Raw genomic sequence first — 18116 nt, forward strand, 5'->3', positions numbered from 1 at the left:
GGTAGCGTGGTGGATAAAGGTACTGGACTCCCACGTGGCCAGTCGTAGTTTGAGTCCCAGACCTGACTGCTTGAAAATCACACCATGCGTGTGTGCATGTGTAGCCAAAATCCCACCAGGAGAATGGAGGAGAAGAGATTGCAGGGTGGTCATCCCCCTGGTGGGTGATTTCTCACTTTTCCTCTCACTGTCTCATGTGAGCGCACATGCCCTATGGCAAAAACCTTTACAAAAACTAAAAATAGTAAAAATAAATCCGTACTACCAATGAACACAAGTTGATTAAATTATCTTATTAAACTGTCTTGTGAACTATTAAAGATAAAGATTATCAGAATGAACCAAACAAATCTAGTGAATGATATTTATAAGAAACATACCTAAAACCAGAAAGCTTGAAAAATTAAAAAGTGGGAAAAGATATATAAGCAAATACTAAGGAAAGGAATTAAACTTTTACTTACCAGAAAAAAATAGTCCGTTAAGGCAAAAACATACTAGAAATAAAGAAAGACACAATAATAAAAAGATTCAATTCATTAAGAAGTTTAAAATCTACCATCCTAATAAGAGATTTTCACATACCTCTTGGAAATTGATAAATTGTACAAACCAAAATACCTACACAAATAAAGATGACTTGAAGAACAAATTTTAAATGCGACATAATGAATACATGTAAAACTGTACATAATAGGAAAATATGTATTATTTTCAAGTACATGTGAAACGTTTTAAAAAATTGATAGCACATAAAATAAATCGTGACAGAATCTATAGAATTGATAATATATGAATCATATTCTCTGCCTACAGAGCAATTAAGGTAGGATAATTTAAACAAAAAAAAATTTTTTTTTGGAGAGGTTTTTGCTATAGGGCACGTGTGCTCACCAGACAGAGAGAGACAGAGAGACAGAAAGCGAGAAATCACCCCCCAGGGGTGATGGTCACGCCACAATCCCTTCTCCTCCATTCTCCTCTCGGGATCTTGGGCACACATGCACATGCACCTGGCGTGAGTTTTAAGCCACCGGGTCCAGGACATGCACCACGGTCGACTACATGGGAGTCCAGCGACATAGCCATTACGCTAACAGCTGATCCCTAAAAAAAAATTTTTTTGAAAAAAATTTTTAAATGAAAACTAAATAGCCGTTTCATTAAAAAAAAAGTGAAATTATTTGGTCACTTGAAAAGTCATGACACATTTTTGCATAGAAAAACAGAAAAATGTTCATTACTGTTCTGATGACCCAATAACCCTCATTAATTTTTGAGATTTTTGTTGTTGTCTGCTGGTCAATTACTTTGTTTTTCTTTAGAACTGTACTTCACAGTGAAAAACATCATTGATTTTTTTTTTCATTTAACTTTATTTATTTATTTATTTTAATTTGACCAGGGGGGGGTTGGGGGGTGAGAAAGCAAGCCACCAGGTCCAAGATTCGAACTGTGGTCAGCTATGTGGGAGTCTAGTGTCCTTAACCACCATGCCACCTGCCGGCCTCCATCATTGACAATTTAATATATACTTCCAAAATAACCAGTAGAGCAAATTTTGAATGTGAACAACATAAAATAATGTTATATGTTGAGAGTGGTGAATATATTTATATCCTTGATGTGTTTATTACATACTGTACACATACTCTTAATAACCATACTGTACCTCACAAAGATGTATAATGATTAAATGTAAATCAGACATTACAATAAAAAAAGCTATAAAATAATTCTTAGAACCAAATACCTATGAAAAATAAAATATAAAAATTAATGAAATAGAGCTAAAACAATTTTTAAAGAGAAATTTATCATCTTAAATATTTATAACAGGAAAGAAATGTATCAATTAAGGTCTGAATGTACAAATTATGAACTTAGATTAACATAGTAAACCTGAAGAAACCAAAAGAGAGGAAATAAAAAAAAAATGGAAAGGAATGAAATAGAACACAAAGATGAAAAGGAAAGTAGAACCAGTGACTCCCAAATGTATGTGTCACTAAGATATTTCCCAACTCCAAGGTCATTCTGACCAACTGCTATCTTGACATCTCTGAGGAGATAGTTGAGACCCAAATGAAACTCAGCAAGAGCTCTCGATTCTAACCCCATTTTGTTCCACCTCACTCCACCCAACCCACACCCACAGCCTTGCTTCTTTTTTTTTTTTTTTTGGAGAGGTTTTTGCTATAGGGCGCGTGTGCTCGCCAGACAGACAGAGAGAGACAGAGAGACAGAAAGCGAGAGATCACCCCCCCAGGGGGGATGGCCACGCCACAATCCCTTCTCCATTCTCCTCTCGGGATGTTGGGCACGCACGCACACACACCCAGCATGAGTTTAAGCCACCGCGTCTGGGACTCGAACTGCAGTCGACTACGTGGGAGTCCAGCGACATAGCCATTATGCTAACTGCTGGTCCCAAGCCTTGCTTCTTAAGCAGTCTTCTCCCGGTTCGATGGCAAACCCATTCTTCAGGTTCCTCAAGGCAGAACTCTGGAAGCCATCTTCATTTTCCTCTTTTCTCATACCTCAATATCCAGTTAGTAAGCAAATTCTTTCATTAACTTCATAACTTAGGAATTTCTCTAAAGTAGAGAAATCCCACAGAATTCTATTAGAAATCTCGATATCACTTCAAATTTTTTTGTGTGAGAGAGAGATTTTTGTTATAGGGCATATGTACTTGCCAGAGAGAAAGAGAGAGAGAGAGAGAAAAATTACCCCATCCCACGGTGGATGGCTATGCCATAATCCCTTTTTTTCTATTATCCTGTCAGGATTTGGGGTACACATACACACACACCCAGCGTGAGTCTCAAGCTGATGGGTCTGGGATTTGAACCACGGTCGACTACCTGGGAGTCCAGCACTTTAATCACTCATCACTTCTGGTCCCTCAATATCACTTTAGTTATGCCAAAATTGGCAAGAAATGTCAACAGCACCATAGTAAGAAACACGGTAAGAAAAATCAGAGACTTAGAAAAGTGCAGCTGGAGAGAAGGCCTGGCAAAGGACAGGAAGACGAATAGTCACCGGCTAGTAAAAAGTACTGAGGAGGAAAAAGGAAGATTGCATGGGAATTTCCTGTATGTTTTTAAAGTCATCTTAGGGATGATGGGTGGTGTGGTGGTTAAGGTGCTAGACACTCCCACATGGCCAGCCATGGTTCAAGTCCTGGATCTTGTGGCTTGCTTTCTCATCTCTCTCTCTCTCTAGTCAAATTAAAATAAATGAATAAATAAAATTTTAAAAATAAGTAACTCTTTAAAATGCCATCTTAGATTTTATGACATAGACTTTTCTTTTTTTCTTTTTTTTATCATCTTAGAACTTTTTGCTCAAAAAGAATTACCCAGGGCGCAGAAATAAGAATGTTATAAACTCCCCTTTCCCAATTAATAAAAAAGGTTAGTGTGATATATAAAACACACACATACACACAGTTGAGATGCAGTCCTGATTCTGGTACTTGGCAGACATGTTATCAGAGGCCTAAAAAGTCCCTTTACCTGATTTGTTTCACCTCCTGTGAGCCCAGAAGTGTCTTCTGCCTCCATTGTGCCATGATTCCAGGAAACAGAAGGCAGTGCTACTTTACACCTGTGATTATTCATCCAGAAAAGCCTGTAGATGCTGTGAATTGCAAACCAGGAACTCAGTTTAAAGTGTATTTTTCTTTTTTTCTCTGACCAAATTTGGGAATGTTTAATCCACTAAGTTTTAAAACTTCCATGAACTTACTGTTGGTATCGTATGTTTACATAGCCAATGGAAGGTACAGTTTACATAAAGTTCCATACTTACTCATTTTTGCAAAGACATGCACACGAAGGTACACAGTGACTGGGAGATTGTGAAACTGCAGATCTATCCTTGCAGGTTTGTTTGATCATGCTACGTCTGGTAAGGATCATCAGCATACCAATCTCGCCTCTTCCAGAAAGATGTTGTCATTTTACCTAAGAGTTTGCTCTGGGTTTTATTGCAGAACACAAATTCCCTCAAGCGTCTTTTTCTTGTGTTTTTCTTTTTCATAATTTTTTTCTTATAACCAGCCTTTCTCCTTAGCCAAAGGCCAGAATGAAGCTGAAGCAACCTGTAGATGACAGCCTTCACAGTCTTCCTCGTGCCTTTTGGTTTACTGATGTGTGTTACAGTTCTGACTGGGGGCAGCTTTAGGACATCCAGAAGCAAGGGTGCCACTCTGTTAAGGATCGTAACTGTATGGCCACATGTCAGGTCTCTAAAAGCCGGGAGAAATCCAGGAGCAGAGGAGACAACTGTTGTCTGAATATGACTGAAATGTCTGGTGGACAGTGCAGAAGACAGACAGGCAAACTTGGCACAATTTCAATAGGCTGAAGAAGCCACAATTTTAAGGGGCTGACTCCACAGTTTAAGTCCAAGACCAGCTTCTTAAAAATCTCGCCAGCATCCTGTGCAGGCATGCTCAAAATCCCCAGAGGAGAGAAGGGTTTGCAGCATGGCCTTCCCCCTGCCTGCCCCAGGGCGACTTTTTTATTTCCTTCTTTCTCTGTCCCTGTATCTTTCTAGCAAGCATACGTGCCCTATGGCAAAAGTAATAAATAAATAAATAAATAAATAAAATAAGCAATTTTCAAAAGCAATGTTCTAATGAGAAGCAAAACTTTTATCCATAATTTTACATTCAAGGAAAGTTTAAATATTTTTGCAATCCTGTCATCACTTGAATTTACTGGTCACTTTTATCGACTTACCCTTGGCTTCAGACAAACCCAGAAATATCTGAACAACATGTGATCTTTGAGCAAAACCTGACCATAAGACTAACAAATAAAGTCCATGAATTTCTTAACGATGAAGGCTTAGTTCCCTGCTTCTGGGCATATTCCCATAATGTGCCTGTAAGGTCTTTTCTGTATCCAAAATTATGATTAGTATATTTAATCAATGGTTCCTGTCCTTATCAGAGTATCCACACACCAAAACAGTATGTGCTAATTGGACATAAAAATGGAATGGCGAAGACTTTAGAGCTAATGTAAAATAATGACAAACATTTATTGAGTGCTTACATGTTAGACCCTTTACTGGGCAATTTCTATGCAGTATCCCTTTTATTCTTTTTTTTAATAATTATTTATTTTATTTTATTCATTTGTTTATTTTTTTTTTTTTTAGTTTGACCAGAGAGAGACAGAGGGTGAGAAAGAGAGAGAGAGGAAGTGAGAAAGCAAGCTGCCAGATTCAGGACTCGAACCCTGGTCGGCCATGTGGGAGTGTCCGGCACCTTAACCACCACACCACCTGCTGGTCCCTATTCTTTTATTATTATTATCATCATATTCTTCTTTATATTACATTGGATTACATATAACTTTACAGTGTATTACATTGCTTTTTCAAAAGGGAATGCCATGCATGTCAGTCAATACAGAGACATTAATCTCCCTGCTTCATCATTCAATATCTTTTCAATGTTTTTCCCAATTATAATTATTATTATTCTAATTATTTTTTAAACAGTCAATCACTATTTCTCATCTTGCTTGTAAAAAGACTTTACCCATCATGAAATACTTCTCAGACCAATCCAGTTGAGAATACTATACAGCCATAATCCCTTTTTTTCTATTATCCTGTCAGGATTTGGGGTACACATACACACACACCCAGCGTGAGTCTCAAGCTGATGGGTCTGGGATTTGAACCACGGTCGACTACCTGGGAGTCCAGCACTTTAATCACTCATCACTTCTGGTCCCTCAATATCACTTTAGTTATGCCAAAATTGGCAAGAAATGTCAACAGCACCATAGTAAGAAACACGGTAAGAAAAATCAGAGACTTAGAAAAGTGCAGCTGGAGAGAAGGCCTGGCAAAGGACAGGAAGACGAATAGTCACCGGCTAGTAAAAAGTACTGAGGAGGAAAAAGGAAGATTGCATGGGAATTTCCTGTATGTTTTTAAAGTCATCTTAGGGATGATGGGTGGTGTGGTGGTTAAGGTGCTAGACACTCCCACATGGCCAGCCATGGTTCAAGTCCTGGATCTTGTGGCTTGCTTTCTCATCTCTCTCTCTCTCTAGTCAAATTAAAATAAATGAATAAATAAAATTTTAAAAATAAGTAACTCTTTAAAATGCCATCTTAGATTTTATGACATAGACTTTTCTTTTTTTCTTTTTTTTATCATCTTAGAACTTTTTGCTCAAAAAGAATTACCCAGGGCGCAGAAATAAGAATGTTATAAACTCCCCTTTCCCAATTAATAAAAAAGGTTAGTGTGATATATAAAACACACACATACACACAGTTGAGATGCAGTCCTGATTCTGGTACTTGGCAGACATGTTATCAGAGGCCTAAAAAGTCCCTTTACCTGATTTGTTTCACCTCCTGTGAGCCCAGAAGTGTCTTCTGCCTCCATTGTGCCATGATTCCAGGAAACAGAAGGCAGTGCTACTTTACACCTGTGATTATTCATCCAGAAAAGCCTGTAGATGCTGTGAATTGCAAACCAGGAACTCAGTTTAAAGTGTATTTTTCTTTTTTTCTCTGACCAAATTTGGGAATGTTTAATCCACTAAGTTTTAAAACTTCCATGAACTTACTGTTGGTATCGTATGTTTACATAGCCAATGGAAGGTACAGTTTACATAAAGTTCCATACTTACTCATTTTTGCAAAGACATGCACACGAAGGTACACAGTGACTGGGAGATTGTGAAACTGCAGATCTATCCTTGCAGGTTTGTTTGATCATGCTACGTCTGGTAAGGATCATCAGCATACCAATCTCGCCTCTTCCAGAAAGATGTTGTCATTTTACCTAAGAGTTTGCTCTGGGTTTTATTGCAGAACACAAATTCCCTCAAGCGTCTTTTTCTTGTGTTTTTCTTTTTCATAATTTTTTTCTTATAACCAGCCTTTCTCCTTAGCCAAAGGCCAGAATGAAGCTGAAGCAACCTGTAGATGACAGCCTTCACAGTCTTCCTCGTGCCTTTTGGTTTACTGATGTGTGTTACAGTTCTGACTGGGGGCAGCTTTAGGACATCCAGAAGCAAGGGTGCCACTCTGTTAAGGATCGTAACTGTATGGCCACATGTCAGGTCTCTAAAAGCCGGGAGAAATCCAGGAGCAGAGGAGACAACTGTTGTCTGAATATGACTGAAATGTCTGGTGGACAGTGCAGAAGACAGACAGGCAAACTTGGCACAATTTCAATAGGCTGAAGAAGCCACAATTTTAAGGGGCTGACTCCACAGTTTAAGTCCAAGACCAGCTTCTTAAAAATCTCGCCAGCATCCTGTGCAGGCATGCTCAAAATCCCCAGAGGAGAGAAGGGTTTGCAGCATGGCCTTCCCCCTGCCTGCCCCAGGGCGACTTTTTTATTTCCTTCTTTCTCTGTCCCTGTATCTTTCTAGCAAGCATACGTGCCCTATGGCAAAAGTAATAAATAAATAAATAAATAAATAAAATAAGCAATTTTCAAAAGCAATGTTCTAATGAGAAGCAAAACTTTTATCCATAATTTTACATTCAAGGAAAGTTTAAATATTTTTGCAATCCTGTCATCACTTGAATTTACTGGTCACTTTTATCGACTTACCCTTGGCTTCAGACAAACCCAGAAATATCTGAACAACATGTGATCTTTGAGCAAAACCTGACCATAAGACTAACAAATAAAGTCCATGAATTTCTTAACGATGAAGGCTTAGTTCCCTGCTTCTGGGCATATTCCCATAATGTGCCTGTAAGGTCTTTTCTGTATCCAAAATTATGATTAGTATATTTAATCAATGGTTCCTGTCCTTATCAGAGTATCCACACACCAAAACAGTATGTGCTAATTGGACATAAAAATGGCTAAGACTTTAGAGCTAATGTAAAATAATGACAAACATTTATTGAGTGCTTACATGTTAGACCCTTTACTGGGCAATTTCTATGCAGTATCCCTTTTATTCTTTTTTTTAATAATTATTTATTTTATTTTATTCATTTGTTTATTTTTTTTTTTTTTAGTTTGACCAGAGAGAGACAGAGGGTGAGAAAGAGAGAGAGAGGAAGTGAGAAAGCAAGCTGCCAGATTCAGGACTCGAACCCTGGTCGGCCATGTGGGAGTGTCCGGCACCTTAACCACCACACCACCTGCTGGTCCCTATTCTTTTATTATTATTATCATCATATTCTTCTTTATATTACATTGGATTACATATAACTTTACAGTGTATTACATTGCTTTTTCAAAAGGGAATGCCATGCATGTCAGTCAATACAGAGACATTAATCTCCCTGCTTCATCATTCAATATCTTTTCAATGTTTTTCCCAATTATAATTATTATTATTCTAATTATTTTTTAAACAGTCAATCACTATTTCTCATCTTGCTTGTAAAAAGACTTTACCCATCATGAAATACTTCTCAGACCAATCCAGTTGAGAATACTATACACGTCATCATCAACAGGTAATAAGCCATATCTGTTTCCCACTAACGTCCTGCCTATTTGTTCTCTTGCTATCTTTCTCTATCCTCTTCTCTTCACCCCCCAGTCCACACTGTCTTATTCTCAGTAAGTACCTTCACTGCTTTTATGTCCTCCAATATTTCACTCTCTACCATAGAGTGCAGATAGTCGGTATATATTAAGTGGATACATACAATATCTTTCTTTCATAGCCTGGCTTACTTCACTCAGCAATAGATCCTCCATATCTGATCACTTCCTACCAAATGCCAGGGTCTTGTTATTTTTTATGGCTGAGTAGTATTCCATAGAGTATATATACCACACTTTTCCAATCCATTCATCACAGTATCCCTTTTATTCTTACAAATTTATTCTAAGTTAGTTGGTAGGTAAGCTGCTTGGCAGTAGAAACATTGGCTGCCTACAGCCTCCTGAATAATGCCTGGCAACAAGCAGGCTTCAGATGTACTTATTGACCGCATAGAACTAATATGGTGGCTTCCATTTTACACACTGGAAAACCAAGGCTTAGAGGTAACGTGGGATGCCCTGGTGAATGGCAAAGCTGGAATCTGAACCCAGGTCTGATTGCAGAATCCATCTTTTGAACCACTATCTCTGCCCCATTTAGTCATTGATCCCTAATTTTCTGAGCTTGGACACTTGTGTTTTATGAGATAAAATTTGCTTTATTTTGAACTTTCTGAAGATCAGAATTCAATGGCGTGTATTTCTGTTAAGTAACTTTAAATTTAAGTCAAAGATTTTATAGGAAATAGTTGGCTTTCATTCCACAAATATAAAAGAGCCTTCTTTAAAAAAAAGAAAGAAAGAAAGAAAGAAAGAAAGAAAGAAAGAAAGAAAGAAAGAAAGAAAGAAAGAAAGAAAGAAAGAAAGAAAGAAAAAAATGAAGGGGGCCAGCAGGTGGCATGGTAGTTAAGGGTAGTGGACTCCCACATGGCCGACTGCAGTTCAAGTCTCAGACCTGGTGGTCTGCTTTCTCACTTTCTCTCTCTCTCTGTCCCTCTCTGGTCAAATTTAAAAATAAGTAAATAAATAAATAGATAGATAGATAAATATATGAAGTTAAATAAAATGACTCTTTGAACAAAAAAAAAAAATAAGATGTGTTCAGTTCTCCCATCAAGGTGGGAATAGAAAACTGATGTGAAGGATACGTGTGGTTTGTGACTGGCAGTGTAGACATGACCTGGGAACTTCTATAAATGCAGAAGCTGTGGCCCACCTAGATCTGCTGGATCAGAATCTGCATTTAAACAAGATCCTCAGGGATCTCAACCCTGACTGCACTTCTTTCAGCTTTTTAAAATCACCTGGTGCAGAAACCTCACACTCAGGGATTTGGATTTAAATGAGCATTAATCTTGATCCAGACAATAGAATTTTTTAAAAGTTCCCCAAGTGAGTCTAAGGAGCAGCTGGGACTCAGAACTACTCGAATTATAAGCCTGAAAACCATGAAATCTAGGTTCAATTCCCAGTGTCTCCACTAGCTAGAATAAATCCTCTAACTTGTCTAGGTCTGTCTTTCAATCTATTCACTGAAGATGCTCTATGCCCTGCACTCCAGGGGCATGGTAATAAATAGACACAAAAAGTTTTGAGAACTTTAAAGCCCTATCACTGAATATTACTTATATTATACTTAACTACACATAGAATCTCTAATCATGCTGATCATTAGAATGTTAACATTAGCTTATTTTATGTGTTTGCCATAGGGTACATGTGCTTGCCAGAGAGAGACAGAGACAGAGAGAAGGAAAATGAGAAATCACCCCCAAGGGGGGATGGACATGCCACAATCCCTTCTCTTCCATTCTCCTCCTGGGATTTTGGGCATGCATGGACATGCACCCAGCATGATTTTCAAGCTGCCAGATCTGGGACTCAAACCTCTGTCGGCCACGTGTGAGTCCAGCACCGTAAACATCACACAATCTACTGGACCCAACATTGGCTTATTTTAAATGAGCTGGATGAGGTTTCTTTCAGAAATTTACAAATTATGAAAGCAACTGAAGATAAAGAAGATGTAAACTCTATGAGGGGGTCAGCCATGGCTGGGTGATAAAGGAGCTGGATCCCACATGAACAACTGCAGCTCGATCCTACACCTGACACCTTGAAAAACATATGGGGCACATGTATGAGTGTGTCCAAAATCCTGAAAGGAAAGAGAAATGGAGGACAAGGAATTGTAGCATGACCATTCCCCATAGGGGGTGCTTTCTCTTCTCTCTCTCTCTCTCTCTCTCTCTCTCTCTGTCTGTCTTTCTCTGCTAAGCACACATGCCCACTAGATAAAATAAATAAATACATAGATACATATAAGTTTATAAAAACTATACAAGGGATAACAGAGAAGTGTCACAATTAAACCCAATTATGGTTCCCTTTTATGCAACACTGATTAGTAACCCAAAGTTTAACTAAGTAATTGGATTGAGGCTATATCAACTATTGGCTCATCTGAAAAGTCATGATACATTTTTGCATAAAAAATGTTATGGAATCAGCAGTTGGCTTAATGGCTATGTTGCTGGACTCCCATGTAGTCGACTGCGGTTCGAGTCCCAGACCTGGTGGCTTAACCTCACGCCAGGTGTGTGTACGTGTATGCCCAAGATCCCAAGAGGAACATGGAGGAGAAGGGATTGCGGCATGGCCATCCCTCCTGGAGAGTGATTTCTCGCTTTCTTCCTCTCTGTCTCTCTCTATCTTTCTGGTAAGTGCACTTGCCCTATAGCAAAAACCTCTCAGAAAAGAAAAGAAAAGAAGGGAACCAGCAGTTACCGTAATGGCTATGTCGCTGGACTCCCACGTAGTCGACCGCGGTTCACGTCCCGGACCCGGTGGCTTAAAACTCACGCCGGGCGCATGTGCGTGCGTGCCCAAGATCCCGAGAGGAGAATGGAGGAGAAGGGATTGCGGCGTGACCATCCCCCCTAGGGGGTGATTTCTCGCTTTCTGTCTCTGTCTCTCTCTGTCTGTCTGGCGAGCGCACGCGCCCTATAGCGAAAATCTCTCTCAAAAAAAAAGAAAAAAAGAAAAAAAAAAGAAAAGAAAAGAAAAGAAAAGAAAAGAAAAATATGTTATGACTTATTCGACGACCGGATATGTGAAAACAGGCAGCACATTTGTTCAGTACTGCTTAAAATTAGGATGAACTTACTTTGTGTTTTAATTATGTGTAAAGTGCTTTTGCATCTACATCTTTCTTCTGGGCATGCATAAAAAAATGCTTTAATTCTATTTTAGTATCTGAAAGCTATAATACCAACAGTAGATCTTTATAGTAGCTTTCATTTGTGTATCTTTAGCATATAACCTATACTATAGTCAAATCCCATTATTTATAAACAGAAATCTTTTTCAAAAATATTAAAAATCAGGAAAATATTTTAAAACATAATTTTAAAGCCAGAACATTTGATTTTTGTCAAACACAATATTTTTATTGCTTGCAGGTCAATGTCAACCTAAAGGAAAATAAAAGATATTTGCAATCGCTCGAGTAAAATGTTAATAATTTTCTGACTTGTGTGCCTTCAGAATTCCAACCACAAATATGATACTAAGGATTTTATTCAAAACTCTGAGACTATAGGGCAATATATAGTTTTAAGAAAAGAAAGATTTGAAGTGGAGAGAAATGCTTGAAAGCAACCGTTTTGTTGTTGAAAGTTTAGGCATAGTTAATAGGTTAATTTCTGTTTATTGAATAAGAGAGCCCAATGCTGATTGATATAGTAATTTCAGTGTTTGCTATGGCAAATATTTAGCTCATTATCAATTTTAATAGCATTTTGCAGAACAAGCCTTTTCTTGACATCTAGAAAATACTATTAAATTTCCCTGCATAGATACATTGTTATGACATGCAATAACTACTTGAATATAAAGGGGATTAATAATTTAAAAGGTGTTAACAAATTAGGGCCATCATTAAAAATAGACTTTGAACCATTTTGTAGCAAAATCAGATTGAGGTAATGCTCTGCTCTTATGATAAAGAATTACTGCATTAATTCTGCAAAGTGAACTTATTGCTCCTATTCGTCTCCAAAACCCTGGAGCATTAAAAGACAGGAAGAATGAAATGATCACCGCTTTTTTTTCAGGCACAACCGCTCTCATATTTCCATCACAGTTTCTCCACTCAGCCAGCCTAGCTGTGTTAATGGGGGGGGGGGGTCTTCAAAATGTCATCTTTTTCTTTCATTTTGCTTTTAGCCTGTCATCTAAAATTGGGCCAGATTTTCTCAGACAGTTTATAACAATAAATAGAGAATCATATTTAACTTAGGCAACAGCAGTATTGACTACACGCTTTAATACTGTTTTGCATCTGACTTTTTAGAATGTAATCCATGAGTTGGTTGATCTTATTTCCGCATCTGTTACCCTCCCCGATGGCTGGAGTTAATTTAGCTGACAGGCATGGCAGAGCGGTGTCCCCTTCCTCCTTCCCTAGGCCATCCCTTCTGAAACTAAGCTCTTGGGGAGAAAGAGGACCACCCCCCCCCATAAGCTGTTGCTTGGTCAAGAGAAACAGGTAGCTCTGCTCTCTAATTTGAAGCCTCACATTTAATATTTAATTTGCCGGACTTACTCTTCTTTATTCTTAAAAACATCACGCTTCACAACACATTCTGAAATACCGTCATGCTGGTGACAACTACATTCTCTGGACGACTATTGACTTAACCTGCAAAGAAAATGGAAATTAACATAGAAATTGCAACTCTGATTCCTATGTTCATAGCAATGTGGAATAAGAAAACACAAATAAACCTAAAAGGTCACTCCATTCAACTCAGAAATTTTAAACGTGAAGAAACTGAGACCCAGGCAGGCTAAACAGTTTGCCTTAACCACGTAGCTCGAAGTAACTGGCAGGACATCCCGTCTTACTTTTACCATATGAGCCATCCTTCTTCAGGTGTGAAACCCCTGTGTTTCTCGAAGCTTAGCACTTTATAGCACTTGATTGATTACGGCTGTGAATTGGAGCAAACACTGGACTTAGGGTGAGCTGGCCTAGAACTTGAATCCCAAATTATACAACCTATCCTTGAGAAAAATCGCTTGACCCCTTGCTCATGTCAGCTTTCTCCCCCTCTAAATATGTACAGTAATACCATACAGGTTAGGTAGGCCGTTTGAATGAACTGAGATTGTATATGTGCACACATAATAAACTGTAAATCTTTATACAAATATAAGTTATTATCATTAAAAAGGAATGTCTGCTTCCACTAAATTAAGGCATTTTGTTATCTGGGAGAGGAGTGATTAGTTAGCTAAGACATTAGTGAGGCCCTGGAGCAATAGGACAAAACAATAAGTTTTCATTTAGGGGAGAAGAAAGGTAAAGAAAGATCTAAGGCAGCGGCAATTAGAACAGAACAGTGAGGGACCGTGGGCAGTTGTCACAAACAGCATAGAGAAAATGGAGGAATAGAGTTTCATTTCACAATGGAGAAAATGAAGGCTTGGAGAGGTTAAGCAATTTGACCCCAGTGACCCAGCCAGAGGGACTAAAAGCAGGGCTGATTCTGGAGACCAGATATGATTAACTATGGGGGGAATGATTTACAGTATCATAAATAGAATGAGATCTTGCACTAACGTCATCAGAGAACATTCTTTTCTCATGTCAAAGGCTGGAGGTGACATATTACGAAGGCAATTGAGGGAAGCTCTACAGAAGTTCTGTAATGGCAAGTTGTCAAAGCAATGGCTAAATTGTGGGCTGTTTTGTTTACAGCATGATTTAGTGACTGATTCTAAAGGAGTTCCAATTGAAAATTGGCAGTGACCTTCTTTCTTTAAACAATTCATTTAAGGATGGAAAAACTTCTCTTTTTTTGGAGAGGTTTTTGCTATAGGGCATATGGGCTCACCAGAAAGACAGAGAGAGACAGAGAGACAGAAAGGGAGAAATCATCCCCTCAGGGGAGATGGCCATGCTGCAATCCCTTCTCCTTCATTTCCTCTTGGGATCTTGGACATGCACGCACACCCACCCAGCATGAGTTCAAGCCACCAGATCCAGGACTCAAACTGTGGTTGACTACCTGGGAGTCTAGTGACATAGCCATTAGGCCAACTGCTGGTCCCAAGGATGGAATAACTTCTAAATGTCTAGCTGTCATAATACGAATGTACTCATGACCTACTCTTCCCAGTTCACAATCTTTATAACAATTCCTTCTAACCTAACTAAAAGCTATATTTTCTCCCTTAGGTTATAAATTGATTGATGAAATTGTATTTATTTAATTAGTTTGTTATTTTCTATTTGACCTGAGAGAGAAAGTGAGAAAGCAAGTCACCAGGTCCGGGACTCGAACCACAGTCAGCCATGGGGGAGTCCAGCACCTTCATCACCATGCTACCTGCCAACCCCCAAATTTTATTTTCTAGCACTTTATTAAACATTATAATTTTATATTCTGCCAAAGATCCCATGAAATCTAATGTTGAGGTATATCTATATACAATGTCATCTAATGCCGTTTTGAAGATCACTGCAATGGAATTTAGCACTTGAGACCAATGACTTTATCACAAGCCCTCCTTAAAAAAGAATATAAATGAAATTTTCTTGCTTAACTGGTTTTAACAAATAGTCAGCATGCAATAAACATATTAAAATAGATATATTTGGAAATACTTAGCCCTGCCTCTTCTCTCTAGACACTGAAGCCATCCTAACCCACCAATGCAATAAGAGTGTTCAAAAGATTTCTAAAATTTATATATGAAGAGTAGCTGTTGGCATAGACGTACAGAAAGACTAGCAGTTATGAAAATAACTATGAAAAGAGGGAGTTGTTCCATGGTAGATGTCAACCCAAAGACCAGGCTTGTACTTAATGATCTGATCAAAAGCACCTTTTCTCATGTGTCAGAATGCTTTGCTCGTATGCTTGCTGTGCCTTTACTTGAGGTTCAGTAAGTATGTAACATTCCAAAATAACTAACCCTAGTTTTTAAATGCAAGCATCTGTAGGAAGGTTATGGCCATTCACACTTCGACTCGAGACTTCTCTGTTCCCAAGATCTACCCCATTTCTAAAACCCCCAGTGTGTGCCCTTAGCATTCCATTCTCCCCGAGAATTCGGCTACCTGGCCTGCATATGTGTTTATGGCAGGGGCCATAATATATCCTGAGCAGCAGTCCTCTCTAGAGAGTTGGTGCTTTAAAAATATTTCAGTCAATGTTATTGACAGTTGATTTATATCCTTTGAATTTGCACTCCCAGACCAAGCTTCTTATTCTTATCCTTTTTTTTTTCCCCAGCCTTAGAGTATGATCATCATTTTAAATGGTAAATCTGGGCAAATGCCCAGGTCTGCTTATCTTTGAAAGCTGTCTGTCTAATCTATTCACTCATTCCAGCGCACATTACATACTGAACCAACTGGAAGTGTGAGTGCTTAAGTAGGAAAAAGAAATAACCTTGTTATCACGAAGGATCAGGTACTTCACATGCAGGGATGCTTTCAGAAAGAAATTACAGAAAATTATCTCGCTTTTATAGATAAGATAGAAATTCGTGTTTTCATTCCAAACTTAGCTCATTCTTTAATTTAGAAATGAAAACCTAGAAAACCCAATGCATTTGACCTAATGTTGTTGCCTTGCGGCTTTTTGTTTCTTTCAAAGAAATGATTGGGTATTTACAGTACAATTTAGCATCCTAAAGAATTCATTGCTCCCTACAAAAATTGTTACTACTTTAATGTGAATTTTGCTTAACACACACACTTCTCTTTTTTGTGTTGAAGATGCAGTGTTCTAAATTTATTAAATATCAGCCAATTATATTTAAAAATATATCCACATATACATGTCTGTAAGACCAACCATTTTTAAAGAAGCGCTAGAATTCTCCCAGACTTCCCATGCATCTGATCAAATCTGTAGTGATGGCTGACGTCACGTTAATTTTTTTGGTAACCCTTGCAAAAGAACAGAAATGAGGCGGACGGCTAAACTTTCAAAGTCAACAAGCTAGAACATGAAAAGTGAGGTAGTGACATCAGTGAATAAAAGCCATGATCTACTCGGAAAACAAAACAAAAGCCCTCTTGATGGTCGCTGTCACTTTTAGCAGACAGTGAGAAAAAAAAAAAAAAAAAAAAAAACACCACTCACATTTAGTGGTACCTCAGGACATGATCATACTGTTTGAACTGAATTTATTCAGCACGTTTCTGTTGCTCAGCGCCATGTCTCCAAGCGCTGCTTTACCGAACATTGTTAAGAGCCTAAGTCTGGCAGTGATCCCTTTATTATATTTTGATCATCTGTAGATAAAACGTCAGGCACAAGTGATGAAATAGAAGCAGATGATACCCATGTTTGAACATGATAAAAAAAAAAAAGAAAGAAAGAAAGAAAGAAAGGAAAAAAACTCTTCTATAACTGAGCCTGAGTGTGTATGTATTCTCATAAATGGATTCTATTTTAAAGTAGTTTCTTTCTTTTGAAAATAATTATTCTTATGGAACTCCTTACAAACCAATTAGCCAGGGAATGAAATGTCAGTGATGCCTCAAGAAATATTATTTATTGGGGTGACTGAGGCTTCGAGTTGCAGATAGGATATTCTACCCACGCCCCCAATCCCACCACCACCCCCCACCCCAGTGAGAGAGGTGGGGCTGCATCTCTCTGGAGTAGCCCCTTGAGGTTAGCTTAGAGCAGCGCTTCTGCTTTGGAAGAAGCTGTCAGCCCTCTGGGCTACAGGAATATGCTGTTTTTAATAAGAATCTCACACCAGACAGTAGCTATGAATTAGCCTATTTTCTCCCCTATACCGCTCTTGAAAAGGAACGGATCACAGGGTGATTGAATACTTAATGCAAAACTAGCTCTGAGCCTTAAGAAAACACCAAGAATTGCAAACCCCTATGTTAAACTCTCAAAACGTGGATTGAGTAAGATACTTCGGGGACACTGTCTCCGCTTCATGCTCTCGAAGCATCGTTATGTCACACAGCCTTAGCAGAAGGGTTGAAATGTGGAAATTAAGTCAGGTAGGTGTCTGGCTTAACAATAATCAACGCTGTTATTCAGTGCAGTCTTTCTCTAGAACAAAGTTGAGAACTTGTATGGAGTCAGCTATAAATATTAATATGCCACATCTGAAAAACGGAGCAAGGTGCAGATGAAAAAGAAGAGGATTTCTGGTAAAGCCTGTAAGTGCAGCGACTTTGGAGGTCATCGCATGTGACTTCCACTTTCAGAACTCACTTTAGATGGTGACTCAGATAAAGAAACTGATCTCACTTTTATTTCTGTCATCTTGCTACACTCGCTGCCCTCCATCAGTTAACCACTGAAAGATTATACCCTTTTAAAAAATGTGTCGTTTCACGAAATCTATCTGAACATGATTAGATAAGCACACCTGCTCATGTGTTCTCTTAGGGGCACTGCCCTAATTCAATTGCTCATACCTTTACCAAATCCTTTCTGGTCTCACAAGACTTCAACTCACAGAAATTTGAATATGGGTGAAGGTTGCACTCTATCAAACTCTATACCCCATCCAGGTGAAGTCTGGGAAGCCTCAGATCCATAACCACCATGCAGTGA

The 18116-nt window shown here is 38.5% G+C and overlaps 1 protein-coding gene and 2 pseudogenes across 3 annotated transcripts in view; 1 reads left to right on the top strand and 2 right to left on the bottom strand.

Annotated features, from left to right (window-relative positions):
• Positions 1 to 18116, top strand: part of TTC29 (tetratricopeptide repeat domain 29) — a 268610-nt gene that overhangs the window by 203799 nt on the left and 46695 nt on the right. The window lies entirely within an intron of this gene.
• On the bottom strand, positions 3883 to 6426 carry LOC102494839 (39S ribosomal protein L35, mitochondrial pseudogene; annotated as a pseudogene).
• Positions 6737 to 13169, bottom strand: LOC102495238 (39S ribosomal protein L35, mitochondrial pseudogene; annotated as a pseudogene).

Source organism: Tupaia chinensis, unplaced genomic scaffold (assembly GCF_000334495.1).
Source record: "Tupaia chinensis unplaced genomic scaffold, TupChi_1.0 Scaffold000098_3, whole genome shotgun sequence".
Taxonomy (NCBI): Eukaryota; Metazoa; Chordata; class Mammalia; order Scandentia; family Tupaiidae; genus Tupaia; species Tupaia belangeri.